Raw genomic sequence first — 8,739 nt, forward strand, 5'->3', positions numbered from 1 at the left:
ATACGTAGGGGCATTGCCAGCAGATTGAGGGACGTGATCGTTCCCCTCTATTCGACATTGGTGAGGCCTCATCTGGAGTACTGTGTCCAGTTTTGGGCCCCACATTACAAGAAGGATGTGGATAAATTGGAGAGAGTCCAGCGAAGGGCAACAAAAATGATTAGGGGTCTGGAACACATGACTTATGAGGAGAGGCTGAGGGAGCTGGGATTGTTTAGCCTGCAGAAGAGAAGAATGAGGGGGGATTTGATAGCTGCTTTCAACTACCTGAAAGGGGGTTCTAAAGAGGATGGCTCTAGACTGTTCTCAATGGTAGCAGATGACAGAACGAGTAGTAATGGTCTCAAGTTGCAGTGGGGGAGGTTTAGATTGGATATTAGGAAAAACTTTTTCATTAAGAGGGTGGTGAAACACTGGAATGCGTTACCTAGGGAGGTGGTAGAATCTCCTTCCTTAGAAGTTTTTAAGGTCAGGCTTGACAAAGCCCTGGCTGGGATTTAACTGGGAATTGGTCCTGCTTCGAGCAGGGGGTTGGACTAGATGACCTTCAGGGGTCCCTTCCAACCCTGATATTCTATGATTCTATGACTGCGCAGCTAGGCCATGTGAACCTTGAGGCTGTGCCATGCTTGGCCACGGAGGGCATTGTTAATCTGATGCACCACCCCACTCAGTGGGGTCAGGCAAGGAGTACATAACTGCTCTGACTAGATCCCAAATGTTTCCTAACTTGCTGTTCTCAATCAATAATAAGCTTCAAAGCAATAATTAATAACACCAAACCAATTAGGAAAGGCTCAAAAATAATTTTTGCACAAATACTTACTTTGTTGCATTATTGCCAATTTAGTTGCTTATTACTAAGTATTTGTGTTTGTACACTATCTATTTAATAGATTTGCTGCTGCTTTTCATGTTCTCCTGTAGGCTAAGTGTAGCCAGGCTCTTGATTACAAATACTTTTCATCAGGGCTGGACGTAGTCTCTCTCTTTTACCCTAATATCCTGTGTACACTATACTACTATAGTGTATGCCTTATTTTAAGCCACTCTGTGGGACTTCATTTTTTTGTATGATGTACTAATTGAGGTTCCCTTCATTTCATTGGCAGTATTCACTACTACTAATGAAGACTTTGCATGGTCTGATTCAGTTTAATCTCATCTTCCATTCTCTGTATCTGCTGAATTCACAGATCTCTTTTCTGTAGTTTCGCATCAAACCCTCTGACTGGAAATAATAGCTTTGTGCTTTACTCCTCTCTGGTCCTAACTTCACTAGTCAAATGTGTTCCTGGTGATGGGGGGGAAACAGCTGAGTGCTAAGAGTGGATTGAATTTCTTTCTTTCTGTTCCAATAAAGTTCACTTTGGAAGCACTCTGGAGAAGAGTCTGAAAAAGCTAAAAAGAAACTGGGTTGATGTATTACACACCACTTAACATCAGCATCCTGAAGGTCATGAAATAATAGTAGATTAATCAGTGTAGCTTCTTAGTATACTGCTGCTTGGGAACAGACCTGGACTTCCAGAACAGGGAGAAACACTGGACTTCAAGAGAAACCTACCAATTTTCAATAGACAACTCAAGACAGACTCCTTCCCAAAAATCTCTCTGTAAGCACAGGCTGTTGGAATGGTCTACATCTGGCTACACTCATCCCAAGTCATCTGTGTACATAAGGCTATTATTATTATTTGTATTGTGGTAGTACCTAGGAGGCGGAACCCTAGGCATGGACCAATACCCCATTGTGCTAGATGCTGAACAAAAACAGAAAAAGAAACTTTCACAGTCTCTTTCCCAAAGCACTAAAATCTAAGTTGATACCTTCTTTGGAGGACTTATGGATTCTGTACATCTTCAAACACAGAGATACCTTTACATGAAGAAATCTCACTGACTAATACATTATACATGGTATTCAGTGAGGATAAAACGTTCTCTCCTTTATCTTAGCCCATAAGTCAGATGTCCATATGTGACCTTCCCAAGAAGCTCAGTTTCTCAGAAACATGAGCATGGACTTGTTTATACCCAAGAAGGACAGAGAGAGTCTGTTTTGTTCAGACTTTAGACCCACTGGTCTACTAAATAATGGAGAAGTGGACAAAAAAACTCTTAACCCTCCAAATCTTTGCTTAGAAGATATTTGGTTTGAAACTGAGGCACAACCATGCCCAGCAGCTGATGTGGATTTATTTTAGTTTTCTAATGTGAGAAACACCATGGGAATAATTCTCATGATATTTCCACTCCATCTCTTCAGATTCTCACTTGGAAAAAATTGAACTCTTGAAATATCATGACACAGGCTCCTTGTCATATTTCTTTGATGTCATGGCAGTGATGACAAAATGAGGAGAGTAGGTGTAACGGGGTGGCGTGGTGTAAAGGGATGGCAGGGGAAGACCATTGGAGCAAGTAGACTCCAGCAGGGAACCCTGAGAATTCAGGGAAAAGGTTTCAGGCAGGGAAGGTTTGAAAGGCCCCCCGTGGGAAAGACTGGAAGCATGTGCTTGATGGGTACTTTGGCTTTGTTTTGGGAATGAGTTTATTTTAATAAATCCAGCCCCAAGGATGGGTATTGCTGAACCAAAGAAAAGTTGCTTTGATTGTTTGATTTAAGGGACCCTGAGCTAAAGAAGCAGGGAAACTGGGGCATGGTGCCTGCAGAGCAACTTCAGGTCATTAATGGGGACTCGGGAGGCAGCTGATCAATTCCCAGTGGTGTGATTTTTAGGCCTTTCCTTAATGTGCTCTTGTAGAAGTTGGTGGTGTACTTGATGCATTTGTATTTTATTTTGCTGTATTTGTAGTGTGTTGCATGTGGTGTTCTAGTGTATTATTTGTATATTTTGCAAGAATAGTGGTTTGTTTTTAATGGTATCTTGTGTTTGGTCCAACCTCTGCTCAAGTCCACAAACACTTCTAAGACCTCTTATACTGGTAAAACACTTAATGTAGTTTATTTATAGTATTAGTGGCCACCATCCTTACACACTATGTAACCGCCCCGACCCAAGGTGGAGGGGGATAGGAGAAGAATTCACATGCTCTTTGCTTCCCCCTTTTCCCACTTCCTTCCTGTGCCTTTTGTATTCTCTGGCTAATGGCTTAATTAGCCTCTTAGGTGTCTTCAGCCTGCCAATTTGGCACAGCTCTCCTTAATGAGGTTTGCTGTAGACAGAATAATTAGAGTTCCAGTGATCAGAGTGCTAGCACAACAGCTGTTGCCCAGGGTGTAACAGCCCCACTAGCTAGAACCCCTCTTGCTGTTTCCCTGGTTGCTGTGGCCTGGGAGCCCTGCTGCTGACCTTAAGGAGGAGGAGATGCTTCTACTGCAGAGCACAGTGGAGAGGGTGCTTTGGTTAGTCTCTAAGGTGCCACAAGTACTCCTTTTCTTTTTGCAAACACAGACTAACATGGCTGTTACTCTGAAACCTGTTGGACTGAGTAACTTTATTGTCATCTTTGCTATCTCCTGGGCCTGTGGTGGTTGCTGCTGTTGTTGCAAGGGGAGTGATGAGTGGCCACTCATCTGGGAGTACCTCCACTCCCTGGCCTGGCTGCTTGCCTTGATCCTGCTTCTACCTGGGACTCAATCAGCAGGGGTGGTAGTGACTTCTCTTTGCAAACGCATGTACCCTCCCACCTCCCCCTGGGATTTCCCTTCCCCTAGCAGTGCTAGGCTGGTGACCCCCCCCCCCCCCCGCCCACTTTGTTTGCCCATCCACCCCTCTGCCCCTGTTTGTCACCTTTTTCTTTTTGGTACCCCACTGTCCCATAAGACTGTGAGGAGGGCAGCCCCAGCCGAGCCTTTCACTGTGCCTCCTGGCACGTTCCAACGTGTGGAGTTAGCTGAGGAGATCATAGCAGCAGAAGGGGGTGGTGTTGCTCCTCTGTGCCCCCCCCAACACTTGGAGACCCTTCCTGAGGAGGCAACCCTCACCTCTTTGTTATCTGTGCCTCTGTCGATGCAGAGGTAGATATAGTCTTGGTCGCTGACTGGGAGAACTCCCTTGTGGTGGGCAGGGACCTGTACTCCATCTTTGAGGAGATCAAGGCCCTGTGTCTGACCCCAGTTATCCATGGGGAGGACAGCCCCTTGCCAGCAGGCCTTGGTCTGGACAATGACTTTGTCAGAGCACCCTCTCCTTTCTCCCCCTTTCCTGGGGTGCAATTCCTGCTCCTGCTTTCAGGGTGTCCCTAGGCTCATCCACCTGCCCAACCGTGTAAGCACCCTGCTTGAGGTCGCTGTGCCCATTCTGGCATTGACTGATGCTGAGTGGCTGGGCTTGGAGCTGTTGGGCATGCTCTGTGCCTCCTACACAACCCCCAATTCAGTGTGCAGGTGGTGGAGTCCCCCTTGGTGCACCGGAGACTGGTCCTGGCTTTGGACCAGGATTGGAGATCTCCTGGGCTATGACTGGGGGGACTGGATGGATCCCCGGTACTCAGCAGGTACATGCGGCTCTTCACTCCTTGTGTCCCCCAGCGCATACTCCAGGAGGCGAGGGCAGTCTTACTTCCCTCCTCATGGGTCTTGATTGAGCGGGTCCTGTGGGAGAGAGCTTCCTGTCCACCCCTTACCTGTGCCTTCCAGACATCATCATTGGGTGTGAGCCCCCCGGCCATCCTCTCTGCACCACCCAAACCAGCTGCATGACCTTCAGCTGGCTTGTTTCTGAGCTGCACTCAGGAAACAGGAGTATGCGCTTGTGCTCCATACCCATCATTTCCTCACTGTAGTGTGTCCAACACCAAGTGGCAGGACCTTCTACCACCTGTGGTATAGGTATAGTTTGACTTCTGTATTTGTAGGGGCAAGAGGTGGGGCGGGGTTTAGACTTGGTAGGGGATCCAGGTGTGTGGCAATGGGGGCGGGGGCATTGGATACTGGGGGAGTCTGTTTGGTGGGGATTCAAGTGTGGGAGGGTTGGGTGGGGGATGGTTCTGGGGGTGGGGAATCCAGCTGCATGGGGGTTGGGTAGCTGGGGGGGGGGGTGGGCAGCTCCCCATACAGTGACTCCTACCTCCAGCAGCTAAGGAGTGATGGAGTGGGGGGTGCAGAGCTACCTGGAGACTGGGGAGTTTCCTGTGGAGGGGTTTGAGCTCTCCCCTGTGGATCCCTGCAGGGGAAGTCCTGTCTGCCTCTTCTCTCTCCTTCCCCTGCCCCCGCACTGCCCCCCCCCCAAAAAAAAAACCCTAAAGAAAACATCTGGGACTTGCAGCTGAGAACTCACCTGAGTTGGGAAGCAGCTCAGCCTCCTGACTTTTGTCGAAAACGGCCACCAGCTAGATCTCTGCTGGAGGGTTGCTGCACTCCTGGCCTCCCCTCACACAGCTCACGTGGAGAAACTGACTGGCAGCCCCTCCCCCACATCATTCCTCTGTGCTCCCGGGAGGGGTGGTGAGCAGCAATGCCAGGCTCTGTGCATCAGGAGCTGCTTTGCTGTCCTCCCCTTACACAGACCATGTGGGGGAAACTGCCCAGCAGGCACAGAGCTCCTGGTGTCACCCCTCGCCTCCCATCCCCAACGTTCCTCTGCAGGGAGAAATCTGCCCCCATACTGATATGACACGTGGGGGATGGATCCAATGTTCTCCCCTGCCCTCCCAATCTTGGCTCATGGTGGGCAGCCCCGGTAGACCAGTCTGTATTCCACCCTGGCCGACAGAGGATATGAATTGGTGGCTCCTTCATGGAGTCGTGAGCATGGTCATGTACCTGAGTTGTTTCACCCCATTCCTGACCTCTTGCTGCATGAGGGAGACCCTGGTGCACATTTGCATCGAGCCCCTCTTCCGGCTCCTCCAGAACTTTCTCTTTCGGTTCCAGCTGCACTTTTCCTTGCACCTCCTGATGTACACTCACCCCATCCATGGCCCCATGAAGTCAGAAGACTTTCATCAACCTCCCTGTGGTGTTGGCCAAGGCAGCCATCCATCATACCAGGAAGAAGATGCTGGATGGGGAGGCGCTCTGCGGCTGTGGGGCCTATTTCTGCTCCTCCCTCAGGTCATGTATCCAGGCAGAGTTCCTCTGAGCTGCGTCCACTGGCTCCCTGGATGCCTTTGGAGGAGTACTGTCCAGGGTTCTCTGCTTGGTGTCCCACTCTGGACCCCTTGACTTTGACCCTATGACCTCACTCCTGTCCCTGTTTTTCAGTAGTCGTCCCCTGATCTCATCAGAGCCCTGAGCTCAGTGGCTTCTCAGCTTATGCTGGGAGAGGAGCTGTTAGTTCCCCCCAGGAACTCAATAGTGCTTTTGCCAGCATTCTCACACACCTTCATAGATTTCAAGCCCCGAAGGGACCATTGTAATCATCTACTCTGACCTCCTATATAGAACAGGCCATAGAACTTCCCATAAATAATTCCTAGTGCTGAGCTTCTAGACCATTCAATCTTGATTTAAAAATGGTCAGTGATGGAGAATCCACCATGACCCTTGATAAATTGTTCCAGTGGTTACTTACTGTTACTGTTCTTGTTTTTGTTTTTAAATTATGGTGGTTTCCAGTCTGATTTTGTTTAGCTTCAACTTCCAGCCATTGGATTGTGTTGTACCTTTCTGTGCTAGGTTGAGGAGCCCATTGCTAAATATTTGTTCTCCATGTAGATATTTATAGACTGTAATCAAGTCACCACTTAACCTTCTCTTTGTTAATCTACATAGAGTGAGCTCTTTGAGTCTATCCCTGTAAAACATGTTTTCTAATGCTTTATTCATTTGTGGGTCTTTTCTCTGAATCCTCTCCAATTTATCAACATCCCTCTTGAATTGTGGACATCTGACCTGGACACAGTATTCCAGTAGTGGTTGTACCAGTGTCAAATATGGAGGTAAAATAACTCAGACTTGAGATTCCCCTGTTTACGTGGCATCTCCAAGGATCTCTGAGCATATACAAACATTAATAGAGATTGCAGCACACCTGTGAGGCCGGGAAGAGTAGAAGATTCCCATTTTATAGATGGGGGGGGGGGGAACTAAATAGCAGTGATTATATGAGTTGCTTAGTATCACAGTATATTGTAGTAGTATTGAATGCAAGTTGGTCCCAGGATATTAGAGAGACAAAGTGGGTGAAGTAATATCTTTTATTGGACGATCTTCTTTTGGTGAAAGGCAAGCTTGCCAGTTATGGCATAAATAGAACCCAGGAGTCCTGACTCTTAAGTTTTCCCTGTTCTTGTCTCCAGACACACTACTTTTGCTGTTACTACTAAAATAGTTTCTAACCCTTAACTTGCTTTTCTCTTCTTTACAGTAAAGGCAGACTCAGCTCAAGTGTGGGTAGAGAGATCTGATAAGTGAACCTGATGAACCGAATGAAGATGAGTGTATGGGAAAGTAATAAGTAATTTCTGGCTAATACTCCAGCAAGAGGAAAGAGATACAGGAAAAGACCAGAAAAGATTCAGTATCCCTCTTATTACTAGTGTGTCCTTTTTTTTAGAGGCCATTGGTAGTTTTATACCTTGGTGAAATCATATATAATGTGTTTTACAGACATGATAACCTAGAGCCTGTCAGCAACCTGCAATAAGAGATTAACTTCCTCATACATTATCAGAGTCTGGATTTAACCCTCACTCTTTATTCTATGTATAGCATCCTTTATTTAAAGTCATCTGATGATGAAATTCTGTATCTCTACATTTTCCCTGCAGAATGAACAGCAGCCACAGAGGTCAAATAGTCTCTTTCTTGAAGATGAACAGACTGCACATGAAACAGAGGATCTGAAAATGGAAGACAAGTAGGTCTCATTGTAGTGTGACACTGTCTGTAAAATTAGGTGTTTCAAACATATGAAAATTTAATTTTTATTGCTAAATAGACTTATTTCTATCTACTGCTGTTCTGGTTTTATCAACTCCTGCACAATATATGGTTTATACTTAGAACATGAACACAGAAATATGAACTTTCTTGTATTAAACATTTCATATTAAGTCCCAAACGCTGCAGGGGTTTTCCCACCTCGTCTTGTCCATTACACACTTGTTTAAAGAAAAGGAGGACTTGTGGCACCTTAGAGACTAACAAATTTATTTGAGCATAAGCTTTCGTGAGCTACAGCTCACTTCATTGGATGCATTCAGTGGAAAATCCGAAGAAGTGAGCTGTAGCTCACGAAAGCTTATGCTCAAATAAATTTGTTAGTCTCTAAGGTGCCACAAGTACTCCTTTTCTTTTTGTGGATACAGATTAATGCAGCTGCTACTCTGAAACAATTGTTTCAATCTCTCAGTAAGGTACCTGCGTATGTTTTGGTTTGTAGGAGAGATAAGCCAGAACCAAGTCCCCGTTTGAATGCTTCCAACACTTGGGAGAGGAAGATAGTATTGTAGTCATAATAATAATACAATATTAGCAATTGTACAGTGGTTTTTCTGTCCATAGTCCTCAAATCTCTTTACAAAGTGGTAAAACATGATTTTCTGGATCCTAACCCAGACCTTAATTTTGTGACTCCCCTACATCTAGGGATTTGGCTTTTATGCAAACTAGCATCAGTTCTGCAGGAATTAGAAAATCCATAGATCCATATCTAATCTACTGTATTTTAGGTGTTTTGAGGGCACCTATCATCTACATATAGCTAAGAGTTCAATACAGTTAGACAATGTTATCACAAGAACTGTTACTTCTATGTTCATTCAAGTATAATTTAAAATGGCTGTCTCTTAACAGTGTACGCTTCCTGGTAAATAAAGGAAGTGGCC

General features: G+C 46.0%; 1 long non-coding RNA gene across 1 annotated transcript in view; it reads left to right on the plus strand.

The window, feature by feature from the left end:
* The window catches only part of LOC140914935 (uncharacterized), a 91,686-nt gene extending 83,825 nt beyond the window's left edge, over positions 1 to 7,861 (plus strand). The window contains exon 3 of the long non-coding RNA XR_012160038.2: positions 7,681 to 7,861. This is a non-coding gene — a long non-coding RNA (uncharacterized LOC140914935). The remainder of the gene's footprint in view (positions 1 to 7,680) is intronic.
* Positions 7,862 to 8,739: the final 878 nt, after the last annotated feature.

The sequence above is a fragment of the Lepidochelys kempii genome, chromosome 7 (assembly GCF_965140285.1).
Source record: "Lepidochelys kempii isolate rLepKem1 chromosome 7, rLepKem1.hap1, whole genome shotgun sequence".
Taxonomy (NCBI): Eukaryota; Metazoa; Chordata; order Testudines; family Cheloniidae; genus Lepidochelys; species Lepidochelys kempii.